The sequence below is a fragment of the Heterodontus francisci genome, chromosome 13 (genome assembly GCF_036365525.1).
Source record: "Heterodontus francisci isolate sHetFra1 chromosome 13, sHetFra1.hap1, whole genome shotgun sequence".
NCBI classification, from domain to species: domain Eukaryota; kingdom Metazoa; phylum Chordata; class Chondrichthyes; order Heterodontiformes; family Heterodontidae; genus Heterodontus; species Heterodontus francisci.
In genome coordinates, this window is record NC_090383.1 from 16,390,974 (window position 1) to 16,407,623 (window position 16,650).

The 16,650-nt window shown below is 42.5% G+C and overlaps 1 protein-coding gene and 1 long non-coding RNA gene across 11 annotated transcripts in view; one reads left to right on the plus strand and one right to left on the minus strand.

The window, feature by feature from the left end:
* Positions 1-16,650, plus strand: part of ralgapa2 (Ral GTPase activating protein catalytic subunit alpha 2) — a 616,204-nt gene that overhangs the window by 582,042 nt on the left and 17,512 nt on the right. The gene's annotated exons all lie outside the window — the stretch shown is intronic.
* LOC137376241 (uncharacterized) lies at positions 895-16,477 on the minus strand. The gene is made up of 3 exons (XR_010976155.1): positions 16,269-16,477; positions 16,083-16,171; positions 895-2,375 (listed from the first exon to the last, which is right to left on the minus strand). It is a non-coding gene; the product is annotated as an uncharacterized lncRNA (long non-coding RNA).

Sequence of the window (16,650 nt, forward strand, 5' to 3'; positions counted from 1 at the left end):
CAGCGAGATAATAGAGGCATTTATGTGTCACTGCAGCACCTGCTAATCATCTAGTTTGGAGCTAGTGTGCAACAATAGATGAGAAAGTGCCTGTACTATGCTTTCACGTCTGCAGATACGATTTGGCCAAAATAACCATTTTCCATAAAATAGTACTAATTACTGAATATATTTGCATGAAAATATAAACTTATTTATTTTGTACTGTATCCTACAACAAATGTTTACAACAATTTAACAATTATATAATACTTTTAACAACATAAAACATTCCAATGTTTTTCACAGAAGTGAAATAGCCAAAAAAATAAAGTATGAGGAGTACTGACCAGAAACAAGATCCAGGAGGTAGGTTTTGATGAGGTTTTTGAAGGAAGAGAGAGAGAAATAGCAAGATAGAAAGACTTAGAAAGAGTTTTCTGGTCTGTGGGCAAGGAAGGCTGAAGGCTCTGCAGCTGAAGTGGGAGTGAAGAGCAAGGGGCTACACAGGCAGAAGCATGGGCCTGAATGATGTTTCAGAGGGACAGAGAGGTGAGGTGATAAGACAAGAATTTTCAACTTTATGCATAGTAGATATGAAGCCAGTGAAGGTTAGTGAGCAAGCTATGGATGAATATAGGGTTGGGATAAAAGTGTGGGGGAGGTACGGAGGGAAGTGCAAGATCTAGGGGGAGGAAGCAGCTGAGCAGTTGGTCTCTATCTTTGAGACAGAGTATTCCGTGAGCTCCTCACATTTTGTGTTTGAGGTGAAGATGATTAGAGCAGAGTGAAGAGTGGAGGAGGAAGCGTTAGTCATTAAGGATAGAAGCCTAGGATTGTTATTACCCATTACCCCATCCCCAGCTACCCCTCCCCCCACCCTCCAATAATTCCAGGAATAGTTTGTAGATCTCCATGAGGAAAGGGAAGCAGCGCATTTCCTTAGATAATCGACCCATCCAGTCAGTCGTGCACCAGATGCACTTCAATATGCAACCCTCCACTTTAAGGTACAGAAACTAGAATTGTACCAGGAAAAGTGTTGGGGATGGAAGATAGTGAGGGACCTGGACAGGAAAGGCTGAAGAAGGGAAAATGTTGAGCATGACAAGTGCAGCAAATGTGCTAAGGTGGGTGGAACACCAGAAGAAGGGAATTTTGGAGTTTGAAAATGTATTGGCAAGAATATCGGGCAAGGGGCTCATTTTCTCCAAGGCCGAAGGGTGATTGTGGAGTGGTTAGATGCATGTTTAGTAAATGAAAGTAGGAGAACCAGCAGAGGTGTTCTGAAAGGGGAGGAAGGCAGAGGAGGTTGTAGAGGTTTTTCATAGTGAGAAATCAACGTGCGTTGCATCAAAATAGTGTAAAATACTGCTCTGGGAAAGCCTATGCCAGAGTATCAATGGTTGTGTCAGAGCATGACCATATCAGAGAAAAATAATGAACCTAATTCTCAAGCAATAGCAGAAGAGTAGTAGCAGTGAGTGGGATCAGACTTAAAGGAGCAGAACAAGAATAAGCAGTGATTGATCAACAAGGACCAAGGATATAGGCAATAGGGCAAGAGGAAGGGTGGGGGTTAGTGGTGCCAATTCTAGGGAAGTAGCCAGAAGACACATGTAATGGACACACAACATTGGCCATGGGTTACATAGTTATGCACATTTGTAATAGAGAACATTGTAAAAGTCTAAGGCCTGATGGTTATCATTGCAATCCAGGACCCATGGCGGTCGAAGAAATATGGGCCTGATCATGAGTTGAGTTGGCATCCTTCCATCTATGAGAGGTGATGGGCACGCAGCAAACAAATTTAGGTGGGGTGTCTTCATATGATGCACTTTTGCTGATGGCTGTGGAGGCCAAGCCTTGAGAGGACGGTTCTGTCACAAGTGCTGCACATAAAGCTGCCAGGTGACATTTTAGGTTGTTGTTTCAGTGTTGGTGCCAGTTGCCAAGCTGCTGTAGCCACTGGTCGTGGTGGTGGTGCACACCAGCCCACAAGGGGTGTCACCATTTCTCTCTTTCGTCAGCTAGTGACTACCAGGTGCGATAATCGATGTTTAGAGCCTTCATGTCACACATGCTTGCAAGCATCCTTGAAGCGCAGCTTTGGATGCCCCACTGGTCATCTGGCTCCAGCGACTTCACCATAGAGAAAGTCCTTGGGCATATGACTGTCTTCCATCCTGCGAATGTGCCTGATCATACAGAGAAGATGATGGTTGAACAGAGCCCAAGCATTGAAGACATTTAGAATTCAGGACATGTGCTGGTTGAGTGAAGTCCTGAGCATAGAGAAGAAAATGGAGGGCCCAGGGTCTGGTGATAGATTGGTCCAGGCTTAAGCTGGTTGGCTGTATTGAAGTCCAGTTTGGTGGAAAGGTAAGCCGTGGCTACAAAGAGATATAGGCAGGTTAAGTGAGTGAGCAACAAGGTGGCAAATGGAGTATAATGTGAGAAAGTGTGAAGTTATTCACTTTGGTCATAAGAATATAAAAGCAGAATATTTTTGAAAAGTGTAAAACTTTTAAATGTTGACGATCAAGGAGACTTGGATGTGCTCATACAAGGAATGCAGAAAGTTAACATGCAGGTACAAGAAATTAGGAAAACAAATGACATTGAACTTTATGGCAAGGGGATTGGAGTACAGGAATAAAGAAGTCTTGCTACAATTGTACAGGACTTTGGTGAGACAACATCTGGAAGAAGGAAGTTGGATGGCTCCTGAGTGAAATAGACTTGTTGGGCTATGGGGATCGAGTCGGGAAGTGGGACTGACTACATAGCTCTGTGGAGAGCCAGCATGGACTCGACAGGCCAAATGGCGGCCTCCTGTGCTGTAAATGACTTTATGACTGTGTGCAGTTTTAGTCTCCATAATTAAGGAAGGATGTACTTGCATTGGAGGCAGTGCGGTGAGGGTTCACTAGATTGGTCCTTGGAGTTGTCCTATGATGAAAGGCTGAGTAAATTGGGCCTATGTTCTCTGGAGTTTGGAGGAATAAGAGACAAACTCATTGAAACATACAAGATTCTGCAGAGGCTCGATAGGGTAGAGGCTAAGAGATTGTTTCCGCTGGTTGGGGAACCTAAAACACAGGGCACAGTCTCATGATAAGGGGCCAATCATTTAGGACTGAGATGAGGAGAAATTACTTCACTCAAAGGGTTGTGAATCTTTGGAATTCTCTACCCCAGAGGGTTCTGGATGCGCCCATCATTGAATACATTTAAGGCTGAGATAGAGTTTTGGTCTCTAAGGGAATCAGGGAATACGGGGAGCAGGCGGGAAAGGAGTTGAAGCTCAAAGATCAGCCATGATCGTATTGAATGGCGGAACAGGCTTGATGCGCAAATAGTCTACTCCTGCTCCTTTCTCTTGTGTTATGTGTCAGCCTTGGTTCAATCGGTAGCACTCTTGTTTCTGAGTCACAAGGTTCCAGATTCAAGTTCCACTCCAAGACTTGAGCACAAAAAGCAAGGCAGACTTTGCAGTGCGCTATTGAGGGAGTGCTGCACTATCAGAGGTTCTGTCTTTCGGATGAGATGTTAACCCAAGGCTCTGTCTGCCCTCTCGGGTGTATGTAAAAGATCCCATGGCACTATTTTGAAGAACATAAGAACTAGGAGCAGGAGTAGACAATTCAACTCCTGGAGCCTGCTCCGCCATTCATTACGATCATGGCTGACTCGGCCCCAACTCCACTTTCCTACCTGTTCTCCATAACCCTTCAACCCTTTACTAATTAAAAATCTGTCTATCTCCTCCTCACATTTACTCAATGTCCCGGCATCCACCACACTCTGGGGTAGTGAATTCCACAGACACACGATCCTTTGAGAGAAGTAATTTCTCCTCATCTCTGTTTTAAATCTGCTACCCCTTATCCTAAAATTATGACCTCTCGTTCTAAATTGCCCCAAAAGAGGATCCATCCTCTCTACGTATACTTTGTCAGTCCCCTTAATCATCTTATATACCTCAATTAGATCTCCCCTCATTCTTCTAAACTCTAGAGAGTAAAGGCCTAAACTGCTCAATCTGTCCTCATTAGACAAACCCCTCATCTCTGGAATCAATCTAGTGAACCTCCTCTGAACTGCCTCCAATGCAACTACATCCCTCCTCAAGTAAGGGGACCAAAACTGTACGCAATACTCCAGGTGTGGTCTCACTAATGCCTTTATGGTTGCAGCAACACTTCCCTACTTTTATTCCTTTAGCAATAAATGCCAAAATTCCATTTGCCTTCCTTATTGCCTGCTGTACCTGCATACTAGTTTTCTGTGATTCTTGCACGAGGACACCCAGATCCTTCTGCACCGAAGCACTCTGAAGTTTCTCTCCATTTAGATAATAATTTGCTTTTCTATTCTTCCGACCAAAATGGATAACCTCACACTTATCCACGTTAAACTCCATCAGCCAAATTTTGGCCCATTCACCTAACTTATCCATATCCATTTGTAAATTTCTTTATTGCAACTTAGTATCGCACCTATTTTAGTGTCATCTGCAAATTTGGCTATAGTACCTTCTATCCCTGCATCCAAGTCATTAATATAGATTGTAAATAGTTGGGGCACGAGGACCGAACCCTGTGGCACCCCACAAGTTACATCTTGCCAACCAGAAAAAGACCCATTTATCCCAACTCTGTTTTCTGTTGGTTAACCAATCCTGTATCCAAGCTAATAAATGTTTCCCTAACTCCATGTGATCTTACCTTGTTTATTAACCTTTTGTGTGGCACCTTATCAGATGCCTTCTGGAAGTCCAGATATACTACATCTACAGGATCCCCATTATCCACTTTGCTTGTTACATCTTCGAAGAACTCTAGCAAATTAGTCAAACACGATTTACCCTCATGAAACCATGCTGACTCTGATGGATTGCGTTTTGACTTTCTAAATGTCCTGTTATTACCACCTTAATAATGATTCTAACAATTTTCCAACGACAGATATTAAACTAACTGGTCTATAGTTTCCTACTTTCTGCCTCCCTCCCTTTTTGAATAAGGGCGTTATATTAGCATTTTTCCAATCCACTGGAACCTTTCCCGCATCCAGGGAATTTTGGAATATTATAACCAATGGATCCACTATCTCCGCTGCCACTTCCTTTAAGACTCTAGGATGTAGGCCATCAGGCCCTGGGGACTTGTCGGCCTTCAATTTGCTCAATACTTTTTCCCTAGTGGTGGTGATTGTTTTAGGTTCCTCCCTTTCTATAACCTCTGCATTACCTGTTACTATTGGGATGGTTCTAGTGTCCTCCACTGTGAAAACTGAGGCAAAATACTGATTTAGTGTCTCCGCCATGTCTGTGTTCCCCTCTATTAACCCCAGCCTCATCCTCCAAGGGACCAACATTCATTTTAGCTACTCTGTTCCCTTTTATATACTTCTAGAAGCTTTTGCTATCCATTTTTTATATTTTGTGCTAGTTTTCTTTCATCATTTACCTTTGCTCATTTTATTACTTTTTTAGTAACCCTTTGTTGATCTTTAAAAGTTTCCCAATCTTCCAGCTTGCCAGTGGCCTTTGCAATATGGTATGCCTTAGTTTTTGTCTTTATGTTATCCTTAACTTCCTTGCTCAGCCATGGATGCTTTTTCCCCCTCTTACAATCTTTCTTCCTCTCTGGAATATATTTTAGTTGGTAGTAATTGAATATCTCCTTAAACATCCGCCATTGCTCATCAACTGTCCTATCTTTTAGTCTTCCTGCCCAGTCCACTAGGGCCAAATCTGTCCTCATGCCTATGTAATTACCTTTGTTTAACTCCAGAACGCTAGTGTGGGACTCCAGTTTCTTGCCCTCAAACTGAATTTGAAATTCTAGAATGCTATGATCACTCTTCCCTAGAGGATCTTTAACTATGAAATTATTAATTAATCCCACCTCATTACACAATACAAAATCTAGAATAGCCTGCTTCCTGGTTGGTTCCACAACATATTGCTCCAAAAAACAATCTCTAATACATTCAATGAACTCTCCCTCAAGGCTCCCCTTGCCAATTTGATTAATCCAGTCTATATGCATATTAAAATCACTCATGAATATTGTTTTACCTTTCTTATAAGCCCCCAGTATTTCCTGGTTTATACTGTGCCCCACTGCAGAACTACTGTTTGGGGACCTATAGATTACTCCCAACAGGGACTTCTTTCCCTTGCTATTTCTTATTTCTACCCAGACTGATTCTATGTCTTGATCTCCAGTGCCTATATAATTTTTCACTCAAAAACTGATCTCTTCCTTTACTAACAAAGCTACACCGCTTCCTTTTCCTTCCTTCCTATCCTTCCGAAATACTGAGTACCCTTGGATATTCAAGTCCCAAACCTGGTTTCCCTGCAACCATGTCTCAGAAATCACCACTAAGTCGTCTCTATTTGTGCTGTTAACTCATTTATTTTATTCCGAATGCTTCGTGCATTCAGATACAAAGCCTTTAAGTTTGTTCTATTAGCAAATTTCCCTACTCTTGTATGATTCCTTGGTGCAATATGATGTTCACATGTTCTGTCCCTTGTTACCAGAAAATAAAAATCAGCCTCATCACTAACCTGCACTCCTACCATCTCCTTTAACTTTGACTTCCTAATTTTCCATGCAACTGAATCCTCCCCCCCCACTATTTAGTTTAAAGCCCTAGCTACAGCCCTAGTTATGCAATTCGCCAGGACTCTGGTCCCAGCATGATTCAGGTGGAGCCCATCCCATCGGAACAGCTCCCTCCTTCCCCAGTACTGGTGCCAATATCCCATGAATTCGAACCCATTTTTCCCACACCAATCTTTGAGCCATGCACTTACCTCTTTAATCTTATTGACCTTGTGCCAATTAGCTCGTGGTTCAGGTAGTAATTTGGAGATTATTACCTTTTTGGTTCTGCTTTTTAATTTAGCCCCTAGCTGCTCATATTCCCTCAGCAGAGCACCTAGCCTGGTTCTACCTATATCGTTGGTACCTATGTGGACCACGACAACTGGATCTTTTTCTCCCACTCCAAGTTCCTCTGCAGCCCAGATGAGATATCCTGAACCCTGGCACCAGGTAGGCAACACAGCTGGTAAGATGGACAGAGCAGTGGCAAATGGAATTTAATCCTGAAAAGTGTGAGGTGATGCATTTTGAGAGGACTAACAAGACAAGGGAATATACAATGGATGGTAGGACCGTAGGAAGTACAGAAGGTCAGAGGGATCTTGGTGTACTTGTCCATAGATCACTGAAGGCAGCAGCACAGGTAGATAAGGTGGTTAGGAAGGCATATGGGATACTTGCCTTTATTAGCCAAGGCATAGTATATAAGAGCAGGGAGGTTATGATGGAGCTGTATAAAACACTAGTCCAGCCACAGCTGGAGTACTGTGTACAGTTCTGGTCTCCACACTATAGGAAGGATGTGATTGCACTGGAGAGGGTGCAGAGGAGATTCACCAGGATGTTCACCAGGGACCTGACTGAGATATACAAAATTATGAGAGGCATAGATAGGGTAGATAGGAAGAAACGTTTTCCCTTAGCAGAGGTGTCAGTAACCAGGGGGCATAGATTTAAAGTAAGTGGCAGGAGGTTTAGAGGGGATTTGAGGAAAAAATTTTCACCCAGAGGGTGGTTGGAATCTAGAACACACTGCCTGAAGGGGTGGTAGAGGCAGGAACCCTCAACATTTTAGAAGTATTTAGATGAGTGCTTGAAACACCATAACATACAAGGCTAAGGGCCAAGTGCTGGAAAATGGGATTAGAATAGTTAGGTGATGGGCCAAAGGGCCTGTTTCTGTGCTGTATAAGTCTGTGACACTATGACATAGCTGCTAGACTGGGTCTGTGGCAGGTGGTTAGGGAACCAACAAGAGGGGAAAACCTACTTGGCCTTGTCCTCACCAATCTACCTGTCGCAGATGCATCTGTCCATGACTGTATTGGTAGGAGTGACCACTGCACAGCCCTTCTGGAGACAAAGCCCTGCCTTCACATTGAGGATGCCCACTATCATGTTGTGTGGCACTACCACCGTGCTAAATGGGATAGATTTCAAACAGATCTAGCAACTCAAAATTGGGCATTCATGAGGCGCTGTGGGCCATCAACAGCAGCAGAATTGTATTCAACCACAATCTGTAACGGCCTGGCATACCCCCCACTTTATCATTACTATCAAGCGAGGGGACCAACTCTAGTTCAACGAGGAGTTTAGGAGAGCATGCCACGAGCAGCACCAGGCATACCTAAAAATGAGGTGGCAGCCTGGTGAAGCTACAACACAGGACTACTTGCATACTAAACAGCAGAAGCAACATGTTATAGACATGGTTAAGCAATCCCACAACCAACAGATCATATCTAAGCTCTGCAGTCCTGCCACATCCAGTCATGAATGATGGTGGACAATTAAACAACGAACAGGAGGAGGAGGCTCCACCAGTATTCCCATCCTCAATGATGGACAAAAGAGCTGAACTCCAAAGGTGAGGTGAGAGTGACTGCCCTTGACATCATTTGATCGAGTATGGCATCAAGGAGCCCTAGCAAAACTGGGATTCGGGGGAAAACTCTCTGCTGGTTGGAGTCATACTTGGCACAAAGGAAGATGGTTATGGTTGTTGGAAGTCTCAGTCCCAGCACATCACTGCAGGAGTTCCTCAGGGTAGTGTCCAGTTGCAACCATCTTCAGCTGCTTCATCAATGACTTTCCCTCCAACATATGGTCAGAAGTGGAGATGTTCACATTCGCAACCCCCTCAGATACTGAACCAGCCCGTGCCCAGATGCAGCAAGACCTGGACAACATCCAGGCTTGGGTTGATAAGTGGCAAGTAACATCCGCGCAACACAAATGCCAGGCAATGACCATCTCAAACAAGAGAGAATCTAACCATTTCCCCTTGATGTTCAATTGCATTACCATTGCTGAATCCTCCACTATCAACATCCTGATAGTTACCCTTGACCAGAAACTGAACTGGACCAAGCCACATAAATACAGTGGCTACAAGAGCAGGTCAGAGGCTGGGTATTTTGCGGAGAGTAACTCAATTCCTGACTCCCCAAAGCCTGTCCGCCATCTACAAGGCACAAGTCAGGAGTGTGATGGAATACTCTCCACTTGCCTGGATGGGTGCAGCTCCAACAACACTCAAGAAGCTCGGCACCATCCAGGACAAAGCAGTCTGCTTGATTGTCACCCCATCCACCACCTTCAAGAGTTACTCCCTTCACCACCGAAGCACAGTGGCAACAGTGTGTACCATCTGCAAGATGCACTGCAGCAACTCACCAAGGCTCCTGCGACAGCACCTTCCAAAATCGCGACCTCTAGCACCTAGAAGGACAAGGGCAGCAGATGCATGGGAATACCACCACCTGCAAGTTCCCCTCCAAACCACACACCATCCTGACTTGGAACTATACTCGCTGTTCCTTCACTGTCGCTGGGTCAAATTCCTGGTACTCCCTTCCTAACAGTACCATGGGTGTACCTACACCCCAAGGACTACAGTGGTTCAAGAAGACAGCTCACCCCCACCTTCTCGAGGGCAATTAGGGATGGGCAATAAATGTTTGCCTAGCCAGCGACGTCCACATCCCATGAACGAATAAAAAGATAAAGCTGGTAAGCCAATAGCACATGGTCGGGGGATGGGCAGCAGTAGAAGCCTCATTTAGACATAGTTAGAGGAAGTAAGATTCAAACACTAAATATGACTAAAATACACCCATTACTGGAGGCAGAGGAACTTAGTGACAGAAAGGCAATCAGGGAGGGAAGAGATGTAGCAGAATGATGGATGGACATGGTTTCAGATCCACAGGAAAGGTGCACACCAGCCCCAGAGCCATGGAACCTCTCACAGACAGCAAGTTCTGATTTCTAATTAGGAACTTTAAACAATAGATAAATAAATAGTAGATGTATGCTCAAATACTCCCATCTGAAACAATTTCTCGGTTTAAAGATGAATTTAAAATCTTCAATGACTCTCTGGTTGAACCCCAGCTTGAAAGTTCCAGACATTGTGCTGAAGAATATCTGGTGACATTAGCATGTAATTGCTGCTGCATGAAGGCATCACCACGTTTGCCTGCCTGCCGTTTTGCATATGTGCACACTTACTGGCATCGGTACACAGCAGAAGGGCGCCTTCTGATGACAAGGATCCAAAAAAACTGCGCGTGCACAAGCAGGCACAATTTGGGGTATCTGCCCATGCGCAAACGTACGCATGCGCAGAAGTGACTTCCGATCCGGCATCAGGAATTCCACTGTTATTGCTGTTTGTGGGAGTTTGCTGTGCACAAATTGGCTACATTTCAACAGTACTTCATTAGCTGTCAAGTGCTTTGAGATGTCCGGTGGTCATGGAAAGTGCTATATAAATGCAAGTTTTTTTTTGCGAAGTGGATCAGAACCAGGTGGGTTTGAGATTGTGGCTGGCTGGAGATCTAGGTACAATGCCAGGTTGAACGAGTGGAAGGCTGGTGGAGGGCTTGACCCAAGGCCTAGTGAGGGCCTGGGAACTGACTAGTCTGAGATTGATCTAGTGGCAAACCTCCAATTCCCTTTCACCAGGTTGTTCATTAACTTATAGGAGCTGTAGTTGGAACGTGAGAATAACTCTCTAACCTCCACAACAGATGTAATGGGACTTATCTGTTTGAAGCACCCTTGGAGATAGAGGCCCCAGCATCAATGTGCCTCCTTCACCCAAGACCACTGTCCATCAACTGCTTGTTACTGAGCTTGATGCAGCTCCTTCCATTGACATGAGTCTTAAATTACATTTTTTAAAAATCTCAGTTGCCAATGAGAAGAGTTTTTACAACAGTAGCTTGAAGATTGCCTGAAAAGTTCATTCAAAAAGCAATGTAGTATAGCAGGATCCTGAATTTTAAAGATATTCTCCTACTGTTATTTGGAGGCAGATAATACTGGGTCATATCTAAGACCATCAGAAATATACTGTGCAGCAGCCGGCTTACAAAATGCAGCAACAGCCTTTACCTGATTACAACCTGCAATTGTTAACTGTGCATTTATTATTTTATAATCCGCTTTAAATGAAGGAAGGGCAGATGCTGCCTTTCGTGCTAGACCGGCTACCCGGATGGGTTAAAAAGGAGTATCTTGTCTAACAAGCGAAAGATTTATACAAATATATAGTTTTATAAAGGAGTTGATCATTAATCTGACTGATGAATGATCTTTCAGCTCTATTTTTCCAATAGTATTTTTCCATGATAAATATCATCCTGTGTATCATGTCTGCACTGTGAATTCTCTGGTAGTTACCACTGATTGCAGACTACAGTACTGTATCATTGTTGAAGCAACATTTTAGTTTTGTTGATACATGTTTGCAGGTTTATAGGTCAAATTGAAAGTTGTTGTTTCATTATGAAGTTTGCCTATTTTTAATTTTTAAGAACAGTCCAGATGCATCATGTGATTATAGTTTGATCTGAATGGGTTACCTTGTAGAAACTACCCAAAACATGCAAGTTCTGGCACTCTCAGTTGAAAGTTTGGGAAGGGGTGAAATGTGATCCATGCTTCACAAGAAGTTGCAACATTCTTGTTTGTACTTTACCACTCTCCTGTACTAAAAGTCCTCTCTGATCTTTCCTTTCCGTCTTTGTCAAGAAAAAAACAAACGCTGACGGTCTACGGCTGGATAAGCTATGGCTGATGATGTGAAGTGATACTTTATTTTGTTTTTAAAATTTGAAGATTGATAGAATCAATAAACAGACCAGCTATTGATATCCCTTTAGTCATTATTGCTGTAGCATAAAAAGAAATGACTCAGGTACGTGCATGAACAGCCCACAAAATACTTATTTGGGCACAAACGTGGATGCGAAGTAATGATGGACAGCCCCCTGTAGTGTTCTAGGAATGGAGGTTGATTGGAAAGTTTCATCTTGCTATCTGCTTGCTATGTGTCAGTTCTTAGCACAATACAGATTGTCTATCCACTGTTAATATTTAATTACAGTTTCAGTTGTGATTTGTTCACTACTGAGTTTTTTTGCAGCTTTCAAACTTGCTTCCCAAGCTGAGGTGGTTACTGTCATCCTGCTGCATGCTGGAGTATCTTGTGAGTCTATCCTCAATCAGGCCTGACAGTTTGCAGTCTTTTCCAAATAATTCCCATCCTCATCTAAGGAACTGAGTCTAGCTGGGATTCTAATAGCACAACCAAGTAGCCTGTCTTTAGGAATAAACCTATTCAACGAGTGTTAGCAGGCTGTTCATCTGCAGAGGGCATCATTATCAAAGCCTGATGCTGATTTATATGGTTTCATACTGCACTGGGTAGTACCTTTATCTAATGGGTTATCAGGGGCTGTCCTAGAGAAGTTTGTGTGTGTAGTCCATCAGAATACTGCATTTCCAACAGCGCCTTCTCAAATAGTAGCTCCAATATTTTGTCACAATTAAAAACAAAGTCAGCAATAATAACATTTAGAGAAACATAGGGTCCTCTTTTTATAAAGAAAACATTTAGTTTATATAACAATGTCTTGCATTTGTACAGTGTCTTTAACATAGTAAAACATTCCAAGGTGCTTCACAGGAGCATTATTAAGTTTGACACCAAGCCACATAAGGAGCTATTAGTACAGGTGGCCAAAAGCTTGGTCAAGGAGGATGGTTTTAAGGAATCTCTTAAAGGAGAAGAGAGAGGTTGTGGGAGGGAATTCAGAAGCTTAGGGCCTTCGCAACTGAAGGCATGACCACTAATGGTGGAGGGATTAAAATCGGGGATGTGCAAGAAACCAGAAATGGAGGAGCACAGAGATCGACAGTTGGACTGATGGGAGTTTGTGATGAAATAAATGAAAAATTCATTTGTTCATTGGGTTTGCTTATTCCAAATATTTTGAGTAGGAAGTTACAGCTATTATAAATTATGGCAAACTTCATAGTCCAGTTTGCAGCAGCAACAGAAATAAATGCTACTCCTTACCATGTAAGCAATTGTAACTGAATGAGAATCTTTATATAATCTTTATAAAACAGAGTTCAAAAAGAGAAAGCTTTATTTTTAAATTCAGACATGCCAATGTCCTGCTAAGTTTTTTTTTCACATTTTTATTCTTGCTGCCAAACCTAATGTGCAATCTTAGTAAGGGAGTTTCACCAGCAGGCTGTGATGCATTTTAAGTTTTCAGAGAAGGATTTCAGTTGCTGGTCTGAACATAAACAAGGTATAAAATAAGTGCCTGGTTAACCTGTAACTCTGATACCTGAAAACAGCTTGTGTTACCTTTACATTTTGTTTGTCCTTTGAATATTCTGTTTAGACATTTGATTGCCAAGAAGAATTACATTTTTAAGCATGGTACTAAAAATTTCATTGGTATTTTCTTATCATTTAAAGAATAACTAAAGTTGGAGAACATGGCGCAGAAGTTTACCTGAGCTGCTGTTTTGTACTATAGGGTTGGAAACCAATGAGATCACTGAAAGTTACTGACACTGCTCAAATTGTAGGTTCTACCGACTTGCCTTGGTGCGTTTTCACTGTTAACATGTCATGTCAGTAGTGGCTTGCTGCAATCATTATACTCGGTGCTGAGCAGGCTGCTGTCAGACATACTTGAAGAATATTAGTACCTTCCCAATTTGTTGTTCCTCCTCCCCACCACTGTCCTTCAGGTCACTCCATGGCATGTATCATTTCCCAGCCAAAAGGATAGCAAGGCATCTTTTTACCCAACAAAGGAACAAATTAATAGAGCTAAACAAACTAGATTATCCAATTGGGAAATATTTGTAACTGGACAGTAGTTTGGGGAAACTCAAAATTGTTTTATTTTGCATCGTCTCCAAAAGCATCGATGTTTTCTTGTGCTGTGAAATTGCATCCAAATCACACCAGAATGAAATGTGATATCAGCAAGAAATAACAAGTTCTTCCCATAAATAGCCCAATGAAGAAAAATGTCTCCTTATCATTTGAGTAAGTGCTTGATATTTTTCCCTCTCCTTTTCTATACATTTTATGCAACTGATAAACGCTTCTGGTTTCCTGAGCTCTTTCATTGCATATTTTAAAGACTAATCATATAACTCCTCAAACATTAGCTAGTACGTTCAGGAAGCAGTGACTTCAACAAAAGGCCTATCCTCTGTTCATTCCTTCCCTATGGATTTTCTTTTCTCTTGCACATTCCCTGCCCACCACATCTGAAGTTAGTTACCACTCCACTGAGTTATACAGAATCCACTTAGTAAGCAATGGACTTCATGTAAAAAAAAATATATGAATGTGATTTTTTTTTACAGTAACCAAAAAACAGATCTAGGAAAGAGTTTCTACTCAATTTAAAAATTAAGATTATGTGTCCAAGAACTTGAATATTTTGTTGTGCTTTAGCCATCATAATTGCCTCATGGAGATGAGGAGGAACTTCTTCTTTGAGGGTCATTAATCTTTGGAATTATTTTCCCCTGAAAGCAGTGGAGGCTGGGTTATTGAATATATTGAAGGCTGAGTTAGACAGAGTTTTGATCTACAAGGGAGTCAAAGGTTATGGGGGGCAGACAGGAAAGTGGAGTTAAGGCCACAATCAGGTCAGCCATATTGATTGGCGGAGCAGGCTCAAGTGGCCAAATGGTCTGCTCCTGCTCCTATTATGATCTTATCTCATGAAGCTCAGGGTAGGGTGTCGCATCAGGTGGTAGCAGATGTTTGCAGCTTTCTTGAAGAAGACCTCCTGCCAAGTAGACCTGGTAGGCACCCATTGCCAGTAGCTGTCAAAGTCACCACCGACCTCAACATCTTCACCTCTAGCTCATTCCAGTGATCTGCAGCAGACATCTGCACAATCTTACAATCTGTGCCCACAAATGCAATCACACAGGTGACTGTGCCATGTTTGCTAGAGCCATGAATTTTTATGTGGACTTGCAACCAATAAGATTCCTTTGCAGCTCTGGCTGACTTTTCACAGGTCCAGGGACTCATTGACTGCATGCATGTTGCAATCAAGGCACCCCCAGATCACTCTGGACTCTTTGTCAACTACAAGGGGTTCCATTCCATCAATGGGCAGCTCATGTGCAACCACAAAAGATCATCATGCATGTGTGTGCAAGATTCCCAGGGAGCTGCCATGATGCTTTCGTCCTGTGCTAGTCCATCCTCCCTGAGCTAAAATTAATTGAATTGTGAAAGTAGTATAGAGGGTTTTCTGGTATGAAAGTAAAGCTGAAACTGATCTGAACTGTAAATAACAGACAGATACATTTTTGGGACTGAGTAGGCTTGATGGATCCTGATGATAGTAAAATGCTGAAGGATATGCACAAGCTTGTGAATTTGGCTGAAACAAATAACTGCTTTCCTAACAGGAGCATCTAGTGCTACCAGACATGAAGAAACACCAACAGTCACATGATAACTGCTCTCAGTATCTCATTTATTCGGGTTTGACTTGTATTATGGTGCCAGTAGGCAAGCCATGCCGAGCCTTGCCTATACGTAATGCATGCTTCAACAACCCAGGTTTGGCAACTGTTTACTATTGTGCTTTTGAATTTCTCAATGCGAGGGCAAGCTCCCAGGAGATAACACTGTCTGGGAGAGTGAAGCTTTGTTATTGGCATACAGGGAAGCCTTTTTGGAATGATTGGAGATACAGCTGAGACATGTTTTGTCCTTGCATATAAAGTGTTCCTTAATCATTTGTACCTAATTTAGTACTGCTGCAGCCTTCATCTTGTGGAGGACAGCTGTACAACATTTTGGAGTCCATGATCAAAGAGTGAATCAATATACATCACTGGGTAGATGCCAACTTTGTAGAAAATTTAAGTTTCTAACCGGGACACATACAGATAAGCCTTTTGAACAACTCAACCACCTTTTCTATCTATTTTACTACTTTACTGTCCAATGTAATTTGGATGTGACAAGCAAAGCATTTTACCACCCACTCTAAATTCAGCTGAAGGAAACTCAACATAAAGGCAAGCCAAAGCCGGAAAACTGAGTTGTTTTTAGATTAGAAAGATTCCCACAGGAACAGATATTCACCCTTAATATGGATTACAGAGGTTTACCTTGAATTCAGGCCAGCTTTTAGGTGTTTTGTAAACTTTCAGGATGCGTTTCCTCAGACAGCCAAGGCGAAAGGTGTATTATTGAAAAGCTGTGGATAAATAAATGACATGGTGTGATATTGGATCATGCAGACCAGGAAGATCTCAAGCTCAATTCCTAGTCTGTGTTGAGTTAAGTGATCTTACCCAGGGTAATACTGATGCAATACTATTTTCTCCTGGTTACGGGGTCGTGGGGGAAATCTGTCAGGTTTCCCTCTCCAGATCACTGTCCAGCGACATCCTTTGGAAACCGTGCATATTTAGATGCTAAGTGAAGACAATTGGACTTGATCTGATACTCCTCCCGGTAAAATTGTTGTTTTGCTCATTCCCAGACACTTTTGCATAGATTGGCTGTTGGTTAAATTAAATTGACTATTAGTGTGTAACATTTAAAATGTAGGATAAAGCATCAAAACAAACATATGAATTAGAAGTAGCGTTAGGCCAAACGGCCCTTCGAGCCTGCTCCGCCATTCAGTAAGTTCATGGCTGAACTGATTACTCCACATTTCCACCTACCCCC